Consider the following 21,022-nt stretch of genomic DNA (forward strand, 5'->3'; position numbering starts at 1 on the left):
CCAAGGACAAGAAGTGAGGTCATGATCGATCAGAAAGGAGCATATACCTTTGTATTTTCAGAAATCTTCACCAACAAACAAAAACAGCCATTTATAAACTCTTGCGAAATTTGCCCCTTGTATGCTATATAGACACAATTATTCATCTAGACTCATCTCCCACAATTCCCCAGCACATCTCTTCCACAGAATGAGGCAACTTCCCACTTCTTCCCATGGCTACTGCTCCTACTACCTACTAATCCTTGAGCTTGACTCTCAATCCTCAATGGCCAGCTCTGCTATGAGCAAGTGCTCTGCATCACCCATGAAGCCTCTTCACTGCTACTGATCTTCTTCCTGCACCTGCATTTCAGACCTCCTCTTAGAATCCTCTATGTCACTCACTGCTAAACTGTGAGCTTCCTAAAAGCCTGCAATATCCCCTAGTGTTGCTTGGCATCACTTCAAGGGACCAGATTGCATTGCTAAAGCCATACCGTGATGTCCTTCACATTAGACCTCACCACAACACTCACTACCAGAACCACTGAAAGTGAGGAAGAGAGCATGCTGTCCATGACTAATATCTCAGGACCTTACTTTCTTGGTCATGATGATATTCCCGTAAAGAATATCATGCGGGCCATCTCCCTACCCCACCTTCCTACAGTGCCTAGTTTGATCTAAAGCTCATTTACCTAGTGTTCATCACACTTCCTCTTGAAAACATATTCTTGAACAAGGATGGAGACCCATAGGACTTGATCAAAGAGCAGAACCTACATACCGTGAGGCAGCAACCCAATAATACGCTCAGAATCCCACACTGCCTTGTACGTGGTTTCTGAATCTGATCACTTGAATAAGTAGAATTTTCACTGAGGTAAGAGCATTTCTCCTTTGTCCTCAAAGTAGGACTTGAAAAGATACCTCTTTATTGTATTTGTTCATTCATCTAACAATCATGGTGCAACTGTTTTTCTCTGTTATGCATACATCCTGTGTGCATAGCACAATATTTTGCAGATATGAAGGAACAGGCAGCAACGGACTTTGAGGAGGAGAATAACTTCAAGGCAGAGGTTGCCTGTAAGATATTTGGATAAAATCAGAGCTTTGGAAGATCTGGGGGAATTGTCTACACAATGGCCTCTTCTGGCCAAGATTTGCTATGCCTGATAAAACAGATCTGGTTTGGCGAAATCCAAAAGAAGAGTCTGGGAAGAGCTTTTCACATGTATTTTATTCCCCTTTTGTGCAGGAGACAGCAGCTAGAGCTTGAGAATGGATCTTAGGACCTAGAAGAAGGAGAATATACAGTAGGCTAGAAAAACTTGTTCTCAGCCCAAAACTAAAGTGGAAATGTGCTAGAGCTGAGGCTATTGTGTGAGGGAGGTAAGGCATGCATTCAGAATGCTCCATGGAAAAACAAGCTTCCAGCCCTGGGAGAACTTCAGTACTTGAGTCTCAAACAGCCTTGTTTCAACCAGAGTCAGGAGACCTAACTTAGACACTAGTAATGCAATATCAGCAGGGATCTAAGAAGACTTTAGAAAAGCCCACTTGGGGGGTTGGGGATTTAGCTCAGTGGTAGAGCGCTTGCCTAGCAAGCGCAAGGCCCTGGGTTCAGTCCCCAGCTCCCAAAAAAAGAAAAAAAAAAAAAAAAAGAAAAGCCCACTTGGTTTTGACTGGAGGAGACAGAGGCCCAGGGAGGGTGACGGCTTTCTAAGACTCAGTAAGGCAACAACAGAACCATGAGAGCCCAGGTCCTTTCAGTCCATTAGCAGAAATGTTCCTTGAAAATGTCATTTACAGACAAGAGATGAATCTGTCAAATGGCAGGATGTTTTCCATGGATATGACATAACTAGTGATGTGAAATGAGTTTCTAAAACAGATTCTAAGTGTCCCCAGCAGTAAAAAGTAGGAAACATTATAAGATGAAGTAGGATCAATGTATCGGATGGTTTCACTCAGTATGCTGAGAAGTTCAGGCTCGCTGCATCATCCCCACAGTAGGGTCCAGAAGAAAGCTCATAGAGACTGTCACTGCCGTGGCATCTCATAATAACCTTTGAGGTTTTCCCAGATCCTTAATAGAAAAACAAACTTTGCTTAATACAATTAGTCCAGCAGAGCTATTCTCAATTTTATTTGTGAAGAATAAAAAGAGAATTAAAAATACAAGAGTCCTGCAAGATTCACAGTCCAGCAGATGTGACATAATCAGTGATGGGAAATCAGCGTCTAAAACAGACTCTTGACCTATCAGGGACAGCCCCCTCACAGGACCCACAGTCTGCCTTCTGTCATACTGGAATGGTTTTTGGTCTCCTGATAGCTGGCAGAAAGCTGCCAAGTGCCTTACCCTGGGCTCTGACTCCTTGATCCCAGCCTCTCCTCACAGCAAGATCTATCTCTCATCTCAAATCTCAGAAACCTATCAATTGCCCAGCTCCACACAAACTCATGAGTATTCCCATGGTCAGTCACTCTGGATTCTATGTAGCATTGGCTAGAACTCTGGCAACATGTGCTAAATTAGGAGGTGATATTTCAGGTCTGGTAGCATATAGGAGAGGCAGTGAGTATACCAGAGGCTGACACTCAGTGTTTCAGAATCAGCAGAAACTTTCCCAGGGAATGAACTCACCCTTCAGGAGGGATCCTTCTTTTCCCCAGTCTCACTTCAGATATACCAACTAAATATCATTCTTATTCCACACTAATTTAGAACCAAAATAACTGCTCTGGACCTCTTATATTCCAAAAAATAGCATAATTTATTCAGATGCACATGGTTTGTTCTTAAGGAACTATTCGGTGAACTTGAGTAATATAAAAAGGAGGTTAAAACAAACAAACACTTAAACAAATGTTAACTTAATAGAATTCTGTATTTAGAGGGTTTATAGGGAATTCCTTTAGAAGAACTGGGCTGTCAAAATAACACGCAGAGAAGATCGAAGGAAACACAAAAAAGGAAAAGCTGCATTTCTTCAGTGTGACTCAACATCTGCAGTGGGCATTATGTTAACTGCAGGCATCCATAGAGAGAAAATCAAAATTCAGTTTGTTTTCTATGTGGTCTTCCACTGATAGGACAAGGGGTTGAATTTCTGTCTACTTGAAAGACTCATACTTACCCGAGAGCTGGTTTGTTGTGCTTGTTTTCCTTAATGCAAATGGCAGCTTATCCAGCTTTGTGCGGAGAGAGATCAAGGTCCCCTTGAAGAGTGGGAGAAGAACTGTGTCTATTTCAAATAACTGATGGTGACTACACCCAACTCTAGCACACATTAGGAACTAAATTGGCATGTACCAATGAACAAATGAGAGCAAAGTTAAACAAGGGAATGGGGTACCATAGAGAGGTGGTCCAGAGGAGAACAAAGGAAAGTTTGAAGGCCCATGGTCACCTGCTTCCCCAAGAACTGATTAGTAGACACTGGTAAAGTAGGTTTTACATTGGAATTCAAGTCTAATTTTTAGCAAAGCCAAAAATGTTGCCCTGTGCTCAGAGAAACTTAGAGAAAGGTCTGTGCTCCATGTTTGCAGAGTCCTGAGCACAGGTATGGTGGTTTGAATATGTTGGCTCATGGGGAGTGGCACTATGAGGAGGTGTGGCCTTGTTGGAGGACTTAGTACATCACTGTGGGGATAGACTTTGAGGTCCTATGCTCAGGCTCCAGCCAGTATGGAAGAGATCCTCCTCCTGGCTGCTTTTGGATCAAGATGTAGGGCTCTCAGCTCAAGACTACCCGCATGCTGCCATGCTTCCCACCATGATTATGATAGACTGAATCTCTGAAGCTGTAAGCCAGCTCCAATTAAATGTTTGCCTTTGTAAGAGTTGCCTTGCTCATGGTATCTCTCCAGAGCAATAAAACTAAGACAGAAGTTGGTACCAGGGACTAGGGTATTGCTGTGATAGGCCTGACCATGTTTTTGTTTGGAGGAATGTGCATTTTAGAACTTTGGATTTGGAAAGCAGTGGAATGCTTAAGTACAGAATCATTGGCCATTCTATAAAGAATACGGAAGACATTGGTGCTGAGTGTGATTTGAGCTTTGGGGACCTGGCTCAAGAGAACAGGAATTTTAGTATGTTGCCTAGAGACCATTCTTACACTGTCTTGGTGAAGAATGTGGCTTCTTTTTGCCCTTGATTAATTGTATTGACAAAGGAAGTCACAAAAAAAAAAAAAAAAAAAGCCCAGCAAAGACTTGTTTCTCTAATTTGCTCTCATGAAGAGCATTTTGATTAAGCCTACCAAGCTTAGAAAATAAAAATACAAAAGTTATAATTCAATTATTAGAGGGGCATTAGGAAGTTGAGTGGAGCTAAATTCTGTGTTCCTGAGATAAACAAATTAAGGCAGTGGTATCCTTGGGCAAGATCCCACTCAGCTAGGCTTATCATTTATTCATTTGCAGTTGAACAAGGGATAGTTATATCATGTTAGGCATTATTATGACCTGGTTTTTGTTTTCATTTGGACATAAGAAAATATGATTATGTGTCAAATTAACAAAGGATGAGTTGTAATGTCTATTCTCAGTTGTTAACTTTTACTATATTTGGAATGAACTATAATCCAGAATTTATTACGATCATGTGAAAAAGTAAGGAAAGTTTTAGGTCCAGGAATGATGGCACACACCTTTAATCCCAGTACTCAGGAGAAAGAAATACGCAGATCTCTGAGTTCAAGGTCAGTCAACAGAGCAAGTTCCAGGTCAGCCAAGCTTAGGCAATGAAGGATCTAATAAAACAAGGGTGCTATGTTCCAGCCCCAGCAAGCAGCAGAACTCAGCAGCTTCAGTCATGTGGCTCTGGCTTCAGAGTCAAGAATAGAAGGGGTTATTGAGATAATTGACATAATTGAGGTCTTAGCTGGAGCTAAGAACTTAGTGGTGTTTAAGAAGAGACCAGCATCATTGGAGTGAAATCTTCTTACACAAACACAAAGAAGTTGTGTTTCAGAGACAGACATGGTGCAGGCAGCCAGACTTGGTAATATGTAAGAATCACCCAGATGGCACTTGTTTGAAGGGATGAAGGGATCATGCAGAGTGTCTGAGGCTTGGCACTGTGAAAGACCAGGAAAGGCCATTAGTGAAGGTGCACCCTCAGTTGCAATTGATGGCCCAAGATAGAAGGAATCATGCAAAGGATTTGAGGCTTGGCACCACAAAAAGAGTCTATGTGAGGCTATTGGTGAAGCCCAGTTGCAGCAGAAGACCCCAGCATTTTGGAGAATCCAGTACATAGGATGACCACCAAGAACAACAGCAGCTGTGCAGTGTAGTCAACCTGAGCCTAGAGTGCTACAGAGGGCAGAGCTGGAGAAATCACCCGAGCCCCTTGGAGGAAGTTAGTTCATGTGTGAATCCCAGACACTGGAACAAGAAGCTATAAAGTTGAAGTTGCCTTGGAGACCCCAAGATGTTAGAGATGCCAGAGCTGTGGGATACCTGCTGAGGAAAGCTGCTAATAGGAAATGGAACCAGCCCAAGAGAAATAAGTTTGTTGCAGTCAACAGAGATGAAAGGAGTTGATCTGAAGAGCACTTCAATATCACACATGGAGACACAGAGTTTGAAGTTTGCCCAGATGAATTTTGGTCTTGGTTTTGGTCTTGTATTTTTTTCACTATGACATTTTAGATTAGTAGTGTATATCCTTTGATGTTGGAAGTATGTGATCTGCCTTTTGAATTTGATTTTATTAGGGATTTCAGTTTAAAAGATTGCATGAATCTCAGAAGAGACTTTGAATTTTGGACTTTTAAACAGTAATCAGATTGTGATAGACTATGGGAACTTTTGAAGTTGGACTAAATGTATTTTGCATTATGCTATGCCTAAGTATGGCCCTATAGACTCATGTGTTTGAACGAACCTATGGGGACCAGGGAGTGTAATGTGGTGGTTTGAATGTGCTTGGCCCATAGGAAGTGGCACTATTAGGAGGTGTGGCCTTGTTGGAGGAAGTGCAGCACTGTTGGGGTGGACTTTGAAGTCCTAAAGTTTGGCTCTTCCCAGTACAGAAGAAACTCTCCTTCTGGCTGCCTTTGGATCAAGATGTAGGGCTCTCAGCTCTTTCTCCATGACCAAGTCTGTCTGCACACTGCCATGCTTCTCACCATGATGATGTTGGATTGAACCTCTGAAACTGTAAGCCAACCCCAATTAAATGTTTGCCCTTATAAGAGTTGCCTTGTGGGCTGGAGAGTTGGCTCAGCCGTTAAAAGCTAGGCTCACAACCAAATATATAAGAGTTGCCTTGCTCATGGTGTCTCTTCACAGCCACAAAACCCTAAGACAATAGGAAACAATGAAAACAATCAAACACAAATGGAACAGCATTCTTCAGCATGAAGAAACCCCATCGATTAGTGGTCACAGGAGCAAAAGTTTCTAGGACCTGACAGATATTGATGCAGAAGCTGGATTTCTAAAGGGGTAATGGAGCCAAGTCTATTTATTGTGTATTAAAAATAAGTACAACAGGGATAGCTCCACATTTAAGAATTGTGTCCTTTTTCAGAGGATCCAAACTCAGCTCCCTGAACACACATGGTGGCTTACAACATTCTGTAACTTCAGTTCCAGGGGATCTGACATCCTCTTCTGAGTTTTTAAGGCCCAAGCATACACTGGGTGTACATACATATAGACAGACACATAGATATACAAAAATAAATATTTTAAAAATATGGCTAGCCATCTATATTTGTAGGCTTAGAATCTGAGAATTCATCTAATAGGATCAAAATTCTCCATAAAAATGTAGTATACACAGACATTTTATGGTTTTGATCAACAATATTGAATAATTACTATTGTTATACCATTTATGCTGCATTAGCTGTTGTAAGTAATCTACAGGTGATTTAAAGTGTGGGCAGATATTTATAGGTCCTAATCAGATGTTACACCATTTTTATATAAAGATCATGAACATTTATAGATATTGGCACCCGTTTTGGATCATTGACTGATCCCCTGCATATACCAAGGGATGACTTACTGAATAAAGTCAGTAGGGTTAAAGACTTCCTCCACTCTCCTCACACTAAGAATGCAAGGCTACTAATACATGACACAGAGTAAACAAGACCTAGCAAGAATTCTGTGGGGTTGGGGATTTAGTTCAGTGGTACAGCACTTATCTGGCAAGAGCAAGGCCCTGGGTTCGGTCCCCAGCTCCGAAAAAAAACAAAAACAAAAAAACAACCAACCAACCAACCAAACAAACAAACAAAAAAACCAAAGAACTAAAAGGCACTCAAAGAATAAGACAGGTTCGTGTAACAGAGCACAGAAGTTCTTTGACGTGTGCCCAAATTATAATTAACCCCTATATTAACATGTAATAGACTCATTATCGGGGTTGGGGATTTAGCTTAGTGGTAGAGCGCTTGCCTAGCAAGCTCAAGGCCCTGGGTTCGGTCCCCAGCTCTGAAAAAAGAATTCTGTGCTTCTGGTCAATGACAGAACTTAAGGAAAGGCATGAGTCCTCACTCTCCCCTTTATACCCTCACCTGCCCACTTGCTTCCTGCTTTCTCCTAGTTTGATAGCTATGGACGATATGACCTCTCTACAACATTTTCCATCAAGTGTCTTTAAATCAGAAGATGTCAGATTGTGCACAAGAAAGTGTCAGAGCAACATGGGAAGTCAGTTTGTAGCCATTGGGATCATTTTAGGTGCATAGGTTCTAAGAATCTTAAAAGAAAGCAGGTCTTAGGTAACTCATTGGTAACTTCTTTCTGTCTCTAACGCCACAAAGCCCAAGAATGACACATAAAATACCCAAGTTATCTTGAAGAAACTTTTTGTCTATGTATCTTGTCCTGACCATCTGGCACTTTGAGGAGTTCTGTGAGTACATCACAAGGGCTAGAGATTTGGAAAGACCCTGATCCTGCTATACAACTACATCCTGCTTTCTAAAGCAGGGAATGGCATGTGCCAGAGATGACATCTGTCTGCAACTCCATTCTTGCATTTCTTTAATTATGTGTGTGTGTGTGTGTGTGTGTGTGCACACCCGCGCGCGCGCGCGCGCGCACTGGTACCTGTTTGAATGTGTGTGTATGAGTAAGTTTGTGTGCTTTGTTAGGGTTTCTATTGCTTGGAAGAGACACCATGACAGGCAACACTTACAAAGGACAACATTTAATTGGGGCTGGCTTGCAGGTTCAGAGGTTCAGTCCATTATCAAGGTGGGAGCATAGCAGTGTCCAGGCAGGCATGGCACAGGAGAAGCTGAGAGTTCTACATCTTGTTCTGAAAGCAAATAGGAGAAGATTGGCTTCCAGGTGCTAGGATGAGGGTCATAAAGCCCATGCTCAGAGGGACACATCTACTCCAACAAGGCCACACCTTCAAATAGTGCTGCTCCCTGGGCCAAGAATATTCAAGTCATCACACCAGGATTGCCTCGGTTTGTGTTTTCTTTATTGCTTTGATTTACCTTTTCAGTTCTTGAACATTTTAGTTATATCCTTCGCCTGTTTGATTGTCTTTTCCTGTATTTATATTTATTTGCCTCCTTTTTAAATGCCTCTACCCTTTTGGAAATATTTTCCTGTATTTCTTTAAGAGATTTATCCATTTCCTCTTTAAAGACCTCTGTCATATCTATAAGTTTGGATTTAAAATTATCTTCTTGTGCTTCAGTTTCATTAGGATATCCATGGTTTTGTGTAGCAGGATAGCTGGGCTCTGGTGGTTCCATTTTGCCCTGCGTCTCATTGATTGTGTTCTGTGCTATTCTTTAGGCATTGGGTTTTCCCTAGTGTTGGCTGAATGATCCTGATGACAGCAAGACTTCTCGGAAAGGTGAGGGGAGCCTTGGGCCAATATTGGAGGTCAGGATATCCAACTCTGGTGGCTGCGTCTCAGACAGACCCCTCTGTCAAGGGATTGATGGGGCAGTGCTCCAAAATGGTAGTTCTTGGGGGTCTCCATAGCCCTCTCTGGGGAAGCAGGATGTTTCTGGGGTCTTGAAAGCTTCCTCAGGATCACAGAGCAAGCCCAGAGCTAGACAACGGAGTTCATCGGACCATGCACAACTCACCTTGGCTGGCCATGTCCTGGGCAAACCCGACTAGAATGGGACTGGTGGAACAGGGTTCAAGGTGATTAGTCTTGGGGTCCCAGGATGCTCCTGGGGGTCCTGCAAAGCTCCTTGGCACCAAAGAGCGAACCTAAAGCTGGACACTAGAGTTCATGGAACCATGCACAACTCACCTCTCCCTGCCGTGTCCCAGGTGGACCAGAGTGGGTTTGGATCGGTGGAGCAGAGTTCTAAGCTGATTAGACTTGAGGTCCCCCAAAGGCTTCCATGTGGAAGCAAGATACACTTGGCGTCCTTCAAGCTTCTTGGGACCATTAGATAGAAAATAGAGTATATGGAACAATGCAGAAGTCACCTGAGGTTGTTGTGTCTCAGGCAGACTTGACTCTAGCTATGGGTTTACACTACCAGATATGAATTCCCTCCTTGTCGCGCGCCCAATGTCCCGCCAGCAAGAACGACGCTCGGCAACAGGATTCTTCTGCGAGCAAGCCTTTACTGTGTTACAGCTCTTCTTAGTGTTACAGCTCTCTTGAACAGTGACCCCGAGCAGCAAAATCGCTCGACTTATATAGACAACAGTATGCTAATTATCTCTCAGGGATTGGTGGGGCATGGATCACCCCACTACTTGTCCTCCAGGGATTGGCGGAGAATGAATCACCTCATTAGCATATTAACGGTCAACTGACACCTGGTGCATAAACCGCACATGTGTAGTACCGCTGTTCACCACTAGAGGGAGCCCTAGCAAGGGGACAAGCCTGCACATGCGCAGTAAGTCGTTTATATCCAGACAAGGCTGGATGTCGGCGCCATCTTTGTTTCGCCGCGCCGCTCTCTACATCTCCCCCTTTTTTGTTTAATAAAATGACTGGTCTAGATCTGGGTGTCACGTCAATCTTGTCATTGTTCCTGTCTTAGGTCGTTCTCATCTAAACTCGGCCTTACCCGTCATAGAGTTACCCTATCGCCACCGGGCCCCGTTTCTTAGGTTGGTCCGAGTTCGAGGAAAGTTGTCCGTCCCTGGATATAATGACTCCACATGACTGTGACAAAAATGATCTAGGGCGAACTCTTAATCTTTCAAAGAGGCCAGCCATATGTTGGGAGAAGTACCCTTTTTAATGGTGGTCATAGCCTGGTAAACAACCACTTTGTGTCTGGCATGTTCTCTTTTTAAACGGCCAATAAGCCAGAGACCTACTCCGAATCCCAGGAGGACAATAGCTCCCTGGAACAAACATGTCTGCCCACTCCTTAAAAAGGGAGAAAGCATTGGTAACCCATGAGGTAAAGTCTTCAACTGTGATGGGGTCCAGCCTAGTGCTGTTGAGGACAGCAATCTGTATCAGCAATTGTCTTGATAGTTGCTCTGCTTTTATGGACCAGTTTCCTTTCAGGTAATTCGAGATTTCTTTGTTCTGTTGAAAATGTTGAGAAAAGTTAGCTCGCAAAGGAATAATGTATAAACCTCTAAGGGAGGAAACACAAGACAGCTGTGTCATATGCTACAGTGTTTTAATTTGTTCTTGAACTAAATCTATCCTTTGATTGGCTAATAGAAAGCCAGATGCCAAATGGGTATTAAATTCTTCTTGTATCTCTAGTGCCACTGTAGTTCTTTATATAATCTGATTGATAGTCTCAGCCGTCTGTATTTGATTGGTCATAGCGATTGTAGCTGTGGTAGCTGTGGCAGCAGACAGCACAATGGCTGAAATTATGGCTGCCGTAATTCCAAAATCTCTTTTGGCTCTCAGCAAATTAAGAATAGGAAAGCTATCTGGGTTTGCCTCCACTGGGATTGGCACAAAGGAGGGAATCTTAACCATCACTGTGGTGTCATTGGTGCCATCCCAGCATTCAGCTAAATAGCAGACTACCTCAGAGCTATTACAATTTAAAGCACCACTGTTTACATTAGTGCTTATCAGAAAAAAGGTGATCTAGCACATACTGAAGTACTAGTGGCAGTATTATTTACCAAGAGGTTATTATATTGAATATTGATCAACCTGGTATCACCTTTTTTGGTAGTTGAAACATTATACAGCACGAAGTTCTCACCCATCAACCTAGCAAAGGGGGTCAGGGATGTATATGCCCCTTGTTCATTGGACAGCACCCATTGAAACCAAGGCCAGAGATTATGTTTGTCAGTCTTATTCTCAAAACAGTAGAATTGTTATGAACTGGCATGGGTACTGGCCAGGATCTGGCAATAGCCCACAGGGTGAGCGAATTAACCTGTATTACCATTCCCAGTAGTAATAGTAGGGTTCGTAGTCTCATCTTCAGGAAGAGCAGAAGACAATCTTCGAGTCAAACGCTCGGGTACCCAAATTGGATTTTCTTGATTCTGTGGAAAAACACAAATTGCTCTCCTAGATCTCGAAATCACGGGATCTGGGCCACGCCATTCATCAGTTAAGACATCCTTCCACTTTACTTCTGCATTAGTTATAGGTGTAGTAGCAGTATGGCGATCTGCGGCAGAGCAGCCATGCACATCCAAAATTAAGAAATTTAGAGTAAAAAGAGCTAAAGAAAGTTGTTCTTTTGGTGTTCGGCCGCTGGCAATTCCCTCTTTTTGTTTTGTTTTGTTTTTTTGTTTTGTTTTTTTTTTATAAGCTCTTTTAAGGTACAATGTACCCTTTCCACAATTCCTTGACCTTGGGGATTGTATGGTAAGCCTGTAGTATGACCGACCTGCATTGTCTGGCAAAATGCCTGAAAGGACTTTGTAGTGTAGGCAGGCCCGTTGTCTGTCTTGAGACTATCAGGCTTTCCCCAGGCTGCCCATGCCTCTAAGCAATGGCTAATGGCATTACGAGTCTTTTCAGTCATCAGAGTAGCGTGTATAATACCGGAACAGGTATCAACAGAAACATGAGCATATTTTAAATTTCCAAATTGAGATATGTGTGTGACATCCATCTGCCAAAGTTTTAGTGGGATCAGACCACGAGGGTTAATCCCCACATGAGGAGGGTGGTGAAATTGACCTTTTTTAAAAACCATATCCAATAACTTAAAAGCCAATAGTCCATAACCAAGGCCTGTAGAGAATATTTATACATTTAAAACCAGTCAGAAAACAAAATTGAAGTGGCTACACATATCTTAGCTACAGGTGCAAGGCTCCAAGGGCCGATTGAAACTGTTTTTTTAAGAGAAGCACCTTGTTACTTGCTAAATCTCCTTGAGACCAGGAATCTAAGTAGGCACACTCAAGTTTATCTTTTTGTTTGATTCTCCTGAATAAATTTTCAGGTGGTCTACATCTATCAAATCTGATCAGTATGATTCTGTGAGGTTTCTAGAGCCTAATCACATACCTAGCAATAGCCTCAACTTGAGCCACAACAAAAGCTGCACGGACCACATTTTTTATCTCTGTCTTCTCTCTGTTCCTTTTATCTCCTTTTCTTTTCTTTTTTTCTTTTGAGACCTTTTCTTCCTCTGACATACTTTTTTGTTGTTCTGCAAGGACCCTCTGACCTGTCCTAACAGCTTCTTCACATTGTTTATCCTCTAAGCAGGCAGGGACCATTCGCCAAAGAGGTTTTGGTCCAGGCTTAAGCTTGTTGTCTGTGGCTTCTCTATCCCACACAAAGAAAAAAAGAAACAAAATTACCAGCCTTGCCCACATAGGATCCATAACTTTAGATTTCTTCACAGTGGCTCTCCACCTAGGCTCATATCTTTCTTCCTCATATATGGCTGCCTCTTCCTCTAATTCCTCCTCCTCCCACTCTGACAACTCTTGCTCAGAGTCACTGCCAGCCAGTTCTAAGGCTTCTAATTTTTTAAATGGATACAAAGTATCCTCTCCGGATGACTTGTACTTCATCCTCCCGGGCATACCTATTTTTTCCTCCAGCGGCATTTTTTTCCACCTTTTGTATCTCTTTCACTTTTGTTTTAGTAACCTTTTTTTTTTTTTTGCGCGATCCTAATTTCTCACTCTGCTCTGTTTCTGACATTCTCTCCTGAATGTTCTGTCCTGCCTTGACTATGTCCTCACATTTTAACACAACTAGAAAGAAGACAACAGTAACTATAAAAACGAGCAACTAAATCCACGGCAAGACTAAATCCAAAAAGGGGCATGCCTCTCGGAGCTTGCCTTTTAATTTACATTCTCGCAGTTCTGAATCCTCTTCAGCACACTGAAGGGTCCCCTCGGCACCGGCGATGTTGGTTCCCAGGTTTCAGCACCACTTGTCGCACGCCCAATGTCCCGCCAGCAAGAACGACGCGCGGCAACAGGATTCTTCTGCGAGCAAGCCTTTACTGTGTTACAGCTCTTCTTAGTGTTACAGCTCTCTTGAACAGGGACCCCGAGCAGCAAAATCGCTCGACTTATATAGACAACAGTATGCTAATTATCTCTCAGGGATTGGTGGGGCATGGATCACCCCACTACTTGTCCTCCAGGGATTGGCGGAGAATGAATCACCTCATTAGCATATTAACAGTCAACTGACACCTGGTGCATAAACCGCACATGTGTAGTACCGCTGTTCACCACTAGAGGGAGCCCTAGCAAGGGGACAAGCCTGCACATGCGCAGTAAGTCGTTTATATCCAGACAAGGCTGGATGTCGGCGCCATCTTTGTTTCGCCGCGCCGCTCTCTACACCTCCTATAGGGGTGAGCTTCATATTTAATCAGAAAGTAGTTGATTACTCTCATAACAGTCATGTCACTATTGTACCTATGGACACATCTTCTCTAGCAGAAAACAGTATTTTAGCATGCAGAATGCAGTGCTCGGTTAAAAACACTGACATCAATTCTTTCTCCAAAACCTGAATTTCACCTTCTAGTACTTAGAAGCTACCCAGAAAGGAGGAGAGTTTCCCGGACAGTTTGAGATAGATTTATCCTTGTCCCACAAACAAAGGATCCGGTGTCTTCAGCAATAGGGTTTTAATAAATAGCGATGTTGGGAAACCAGGAGCAATGATACGGCCTGTGCTGCTTTGGGTTTCTCTGTGGCTTCCTGGAATGATAACTCACAGGAACGTAAGCTGTACCTGCTATTTAGATCTTCATTCAACAATCCATATTTGCATGTTCAGGATACTTCTATTCAAATTACTTATCTTTTTTCTTTTTTGAAAACAAAATTATACTTTCAATTGCTTACAAATTAGGGGTTTTCATATAACATTCTTTGTTATGGTCAAATTGTGCTATACTCCTTCCTTCTGCCCATTCTCTTGAACCCATCCCTGTTTCAACCTTTTTTTTTCTCTCTCTTTTTTTTTTTTTTCAGAGCTGAGTACTGAACCCAGGGCCTTGCGCTCGCTAGGCAAGCGCTCTACCGCTGAGCTAAATCCCCAACCCCTCAACCTTTAATTCAAGTATTATCCTCCTGTTCTTTCAATATCACATGTATTCTGCTATCTCCTCTTGTTATATTTTATTTATCTTGCAAAATTGTAGGTTTCCATATAGTTTTGTGGTATTTTTCTAGTATTTCTTCTCTTCCCTCTCATTTTTAGACTTATCCTACTAACCCCCTCACTTAAAGTACTCTTCCCCACCCACGGGCTATAACTACCTGGATTCCACACATACTCCAAGTTTAATGTATGAAATCCTCTAAGAATTAAAAAATATTATATTGGAAACAGTAATATCCTCATAGATGTCTACCAACTCATGAATGTGGTATGTTTAGGTGAGTAAATTGTATTTATCTGTTAAGAGGTCTGGTGGGGTGGGTGGGGTGAGGACAGCCTTGTGGAGCTGGGGGGTGCGGGGAGTAGGTATGGGATGTGGAACCCTCCAGGAGTGAACCGGGAAGGGGATAAAATCTGGAGTGTAAAAACAAACAAACAAACAAACAAATAAAATTTATAAATTCCGATGTCTGTTGACTGTGGTGGCGGCGACTATGCGGCCGGTTCCAGGACCTGTCCAGGACGGAGGATGTGAGTCCTATGGAGCTACACGTAGAAGATGAGCAACCGCCACCACCGCAGCAGCCCTGGGCACAGAGTCTAGGCGCAGAGGAGGACGAACCCCAAATACTTCTTTGGAAAAGTGAGTGGACCATCAGAAGGAAGGAGAGCAATAAACAGGTCTCTAGAGATCACTGTAAACTTATAGTGGATGAAAAATCTGGTGAGGCAGCACTGGAAGACACCAGCACCAATGGAACAGTAATCAACACGCTGCAAGTTGTCAGGAAGCAGACTCACCCTTTACAGAGTGGGGATATCGTCTATTTGGTACACAGGAAAAATGATCCAGAACACAATGTGGCATACCTCTATGAATCTTTAAATGGCAAACAGATCCTAACTCAAGAATCCCTTGGACCTGGGAATACAAGCATCTCCCCCAAAAGAATGTAGTTCACTTGTTGCAAATGGTGAACTCTCTAGCCTTTTTCCAGTTTTCCAAGACAAAGAAGCATCCTTTTCTTTGTTGGAAATCGAAGACCCCGAGGAATTGGAGCCAGCCCCCCTCCCAAAAAAAGGAGATGAGGAGCTTGACTTGAACCTCCAGTTATCAGTCGCAGACCAGCGTGTAAATGCCCAAATCTCAAGTGAGGATGTCAAAGATGCCTCTCTGAAGCCAAACAAGATGGAGGAGACACTAACCTGTATCATCTGTCAAGACCTTCTGCATGATTCTATGACTTTGCAGCCTTGTATGCACACATTTTGTGTGGCTTGCTACTCTGGTTGGATGGAGCGTTCATCTCTCTGCCCTACCTGCTGATGTCCAGTGGAGCGGATTTACAAAAACCACATCCTGAACAACCTCATGCAAGCCTACCTTATCCAACACCCAGAAAAGAGTCGCAGTGAATAAGATGTGAGAAGTATGGATGCAGGAAATAAAATCACTCAAGATATGCTGCAACCCAAAGTCAGGAGGTCTTTCTCTGATGAAGAGTGGAGTTCAGAGGACCTGCTAGAGCTGTCTGATGTTGATATTGAATCCTCTGACATCAGTCAGCCATACATTGTATGCAGACAGTGTCCTGAATACAGAATAGTGCAGTCTCTTCCTTGCCCAGTTCTAGATAGTGAGCTGGGAGCCACACAGGCCCTTGGTGGGGAAGCACCTTCAACATTTGCCAGCTTGACAACCGCCCCGAGTTATATGTACCCCTGTAGGGCGCCCTCCTGTGGTGAACAACGGTACTGCGCATGCGCGGGTTTTGCACCTGGCGTCAGTTGGCCAGATGGTAATATGCTAATGAGGGATTCATGCTCTGCCAATCCCTAGAGGACAAGTAGCAGGGGTGATAGTCGGGTGATAGTGGGGTGACTCGTGCTCCACCAATCACTGAAAGACAATTAGCATAGCCCCAGCCTGTTGTGTATATAAGGGGAGCACTTTTGCCTCTCGGGGTCCCCATATCAGCAAAAAGGTGGTCCTGCAATAAAGGCTGTTGAGAAGAATCTGACCGTGTTGCGTCTTCCTTGCTGGCCGAGGTGGGTGTGACAACTGGTGGCCCGCGAAGACACCCGCAGACATTCTTGTGGATTCAGAACTCTTGAAATTCATGACGGCGACATCGGTAAATTCCCGGATACGGGACGATAAAGTTCTCTGGAGGTAAGCAGAGACGATGAATAAAGTTCTCTGGAGGTAAGTAGAGACGATGAAAGCCTTGGTCTAGAGGCTGAAAGGTTTGTGAACTATGGCAATGTTGTTTCCAATTGATCCTTTGTTGGTAGGGCTTGTAATTTTGATTCTTTTTTTCTTTGTGTGGGATAGAGAAGCCACAGAGAGCAAGCCTAAGCCCGGACCAAAACCTGTTTGGCGAATGATCCGTGCCTGCTTAGAAGATAAACCGTTAGAGCCGTTAGAACAGGTCAGAGGGTCCTTGCAGAGCAACAGGAAGTATGTTGGAGGGAGAAAAGGTCTCGAAAGAAAAAAAGAAAAGAAAAGGAGATAAAAGGAACAGAGAGAAGGCAGAGATAAAAAAAAAGAGGATAATCAGGACCAGGAAACAAATAAGATATATTCTTCTTTAAAAGTCTTGACCTTAGAAATGTCAGACAATCTAGAAAGCATTGCCGACAGCTTAGAGAAAGTGAAACTAAAGGTAGAACCATCGGGTCCGGGACCACCCGGCACAGCAACAAAAGGAAGCACAGAACTGGACCTCAGTTCCACCACCAGACTCATATTGACCCCTCGAATGGGAACTCAGGTGGTGGATACAGATTTTAAAGGCCCCAGTAAGCAGAATTCAGAAGGATCGCAGAAATTGAAAGCATGTGCAAAGATAAAGATTTGAGGTAGTGGTAGTGGTCAAAAGGGGACAAGGTAATAATGGTAAAATGTTTTTGTGTATGTGTTCTTTTAGAGTTATGTTAAAATCTAGAGAAGCAAAGTAGATTCTCATAGATGCTTTTAGTCTTTGGACCCTGACTAGAGACAGTTTACACCCTAGACAAGAGAGAGAATGGGGTTGAGAAAAACAGTCCTCCCGAACTCTGCACAGATGCTTTGGTAAAAGAAGGAAATGAGCTTAAGTTTTTTGAAGCTCTCCTGGAGACAGAAGGAGATGGGAGACGTCTTGCCTCCTTGCTGGCTCCTATTGGAGAAGTGCTTATTTCTGGTTCTGGGTTCTTTAGGTAGGATGTCTGGGTCCCTTTGGTGGAACACCATCTAGTTCTTTTCCTCTTTGTCTATTGTCTGTCCTTGGTGCACCAAACTGTCCATGTATGTCAATTTATGTCTGGGTTTTGCTTCTCGTTGCTTGAATGTTTTGTGTTTCATGTTTAAAAGAAAAGGTTAAAGTTTTAAATGCTGGTTGATTCACCCATTGATGTAGCTTTAACTCCTTTCAAGAAAGGAACAAATAAATAAAAAGTTTCAATTGGCTTTTGGAGCCTGCATCTGTAGCTAGAAGCCTAAGTCGGCTGGGCAAGCTCCCCAGGGGGCTGGCTAAATGTTTATACTAGCGGATCCTAAAGACACCATGAGCTTCACAGCTTCTAAGGTAATGGAACTGATGGCTGTTTCTCTTAGAAAAATCTTTGACTGTGATTATTGGACTCAACAGGTGACAAGGTGTTTCTCTTAAAACTACAGCTAGAAAAAGTAAAAATGGTGATTGATTTAAATATTAAAGGTATTGTAGCCACTTCAATTTTGTTTCTGATTGGTTTTAAATGTATAAATATTCCCTACATGCCTTGGTTATGGACTATTGGCTTTTAAGTTATTGGATATGGTTTAAAAAAATGTAACATTGGTAACAGAAAGTTGACATAAAACTGGTAAATTTGGATGGAGTCATTTTAGACAACATGTGGCATGAGCCAATCTAGGGAAACAGGTCTAAATTGGGATGATATTTTTATGGAAATCTTATCCTAGAAACCAGGCTTCTAAAAGATTTTAAGGCAATGTCTCTTTGTTGAGGTATTGGAGACCGCACCATCATGCGTTCATATGTAGGAATTGGCAGTCAAACCTTGTAGCATGAAGGATAGACTCAGTGTTTTGGAGACTGGATTTTGGGGTGATGAGGCTGATCTCAAGGAAGAGGCTGCTCAGTGTGAGAGGGAGAGAAATGATCCAGACTGGCCACACGCTAGTGCCACGTGGCAACAAGGCAGACAATTAGGCAAGAAAGCGGTTATACCAACAGCACTTCCGTATAACCCTCAATATAAAAGCATGGTGAAGCCTACAAAAACTACTTCCTTTTGCCCAGAGGTGTGGAAAGAGATGGGATTAAGTTTTCCAGTGTTTCTGGATGCCAACGGGCATTGATATCATGAACCCGTTGACTTTAAGAAAAGGCAATGCTAAGAAGGTACAAGGAAGAGGATCTCCTTTTGTGTATACTGAGAACGTTTTGTCAGCCTACAGGAGTGCTATGGCAACAGGGACCTCTTCTTTGGAGTTATCCTTATATTTCTCCTAATAAGACACTTGAATATTACCCTTCTGCCGTTGCACAGCTTGCTGTATTAGGCATTAAATCTTGTATTCAGCATTTTGGTATTTTACCCAAGAAAATTATTATACCATATACTACAGCTCAGATAGAAACATTGTGTGCCTTGATAGATGATTGGGCCATATTATGCTGTAGTTTTGATGGAGAGTTTGACAATCATTATCCTAAGGATCCTTTGCTACAATTTTTCATTGAACATCCAGTGATTTTTCCCAAGGTCACTGCCTCAGAGCCTTTGTCTGGAGTGTTAGATATTTATACAGATGGCTCCAAAACAGGTGTAGGTGCCTATATGGTTGATTCTCAAGAACCAGTATTAATTCAATACAGTCCAGGCACCCCCCAAATTACAGAATGTAAAATTGTATTGGAAGTTTTTAAAAGATTTCATGATTCTTTTAATTTAATTTCTGACTCTGCTTATGTAGTTAATGCTGTGCGCTCACTTGAAATTGCAGGGCCAATTCGGTCAACTAGTACAGTGTGTCAAATTCTTTTAGAATTACAAAATTTGATTTGGGCCAGAAAAAATAAATTTTTCATACAACATATTCGAGCCCATACTGATTTGCCTGGTCCCATGACCAGTAATAACGCCCTGGTGGATGCTAGTACTCATAGAGAGTTTATTTTTCATGCTGCTCTAGTTGATCTCACTAGAGAATTTCATCAAAAGTTTCAAGTTCCTGCCTTTACTCTTCAACAAAAACTTAACCTCTCTAGGGCTACAGCTCGTGATGTGGTGTTACTTTGCCAGAATTGTGTTCAATTTCACCACCCTCCTCATGTGGGGATTAACCCTCGTGGTCTGATCCCACTAAAACTTTGGCAGATGGATGTCACACACATATCTCAATTTGGAAATTTAAAATATGCTCATCTTTCTGTTGATACCTGTTCCGGTATTATACACGCTACTCTGATGACTGGTGAAAAGGCTCGTAATGCCATTAGTCATTGCTTAGAGGCATGGGCAGCCTGGGGAAAGCCTGATAGTCTCAAGACAGACAACGGGCCTGCCTACACTGCAAAGTCCTTTCAGGCATTTTGCCAGACAATGCAGGTCGGTCATACTACAGGATTACCATACAATCCCCAGGGTCAAGGAATTGTGGAAAGAGCACATCGTACCTTAAAAGAGCTTATACAAAAACAAAAAGAGGGAAATGCCAGTGGCTGAACACCAAGAGAACAACTTTCTTTAGCTCTTTTTACTCTAAATTTCTTAATTTTGGATGTGCATGGCCACTCTGCCGCGGATTGCCATGCTGCTACTACACCTATAACTAATGCAGAAGTAAAGTGGAAGGATGTCTTAACTGATGAATGGCGTGGCCCAGATCCCGCGATTTCGAGATCTAGGGGAGCTGTTTGTGTTTTTCCGCAGAATCAAGAAAATCCAATTTGGGTACCTGAGTGTTTGACTCAAAAATTGCCTTCTGCTCTTCCTAAAGATGAGACTACGAGCCCTATTACTACTGGGAATGGTAATACAAGCTGAGTCACTTATCTTGTGGGCAATTGCCAGATCCTGGCCAGTACCCATGCCAGTTCATAAGCAAGAATCTTTTACTGAATGCACAACACAATAAAGAACTTCCAGGATCACAAGAAGGAAAAACCTAATTGTGGCACTAGTCTGTCCTTAAGGCAGGCTTTTTATATGAAAAATCAGGTTCAAAAGTTCAAAGGCAACCTGTGAAGTGGTATAGCATTTTTGGCTAACTAGACAAAGTATCACCAGCTAACCTTTAACCTGATTGGTCCTGAGTGAGGTAAGAAGGGTGGACGGGTGGTGAACACAGAATTTCAGAACATTGAGATAATAGGGTACAAGTGATTCAAACATAATGTTTTAGTTTATTAGTAACAATCTTCAGTGTCAGTTACAGTAATAACTATGAACTTAATTTCACCTTGTGAGTAACATGGAGCTTACAAAATGGCTACAATTATGTGAAATGGAGCAGGCTTCAACCACTGATACAATTAT

General features: G+C 42.7%; 1 pseudogene; it reads left to right on the forward strand.

The window, feature by feature from the left end:
- The first annotated feature begins 15,031 nt into the window (after positions 1-15,031).
- On the forward strand, positions 15,032-20,530 carry Chfr-ps1 (checkpoint with forkhead and ring finger domains, pseudogene 1; annotated as a pseudogene).
- Positions 20,531-21,022: the final 492 nt, after the last annotated feature.

The sequence above is a fragment of the Rattus norvegicus genome, chromosome 7, assembly GCF_021556685.1.
Source record: "Rattus norvegicus strain SHRSP/BbbUtx chromosome 7, alternate assembly SHRSP_T2T, whole genome shotgun sequence".
NCBI classification, from domain to species: Eukaryota; Metazoa; Chordata; class Mammalia; order Rodentia; family Muridae; genus Rattus; species Rattus norvegicus.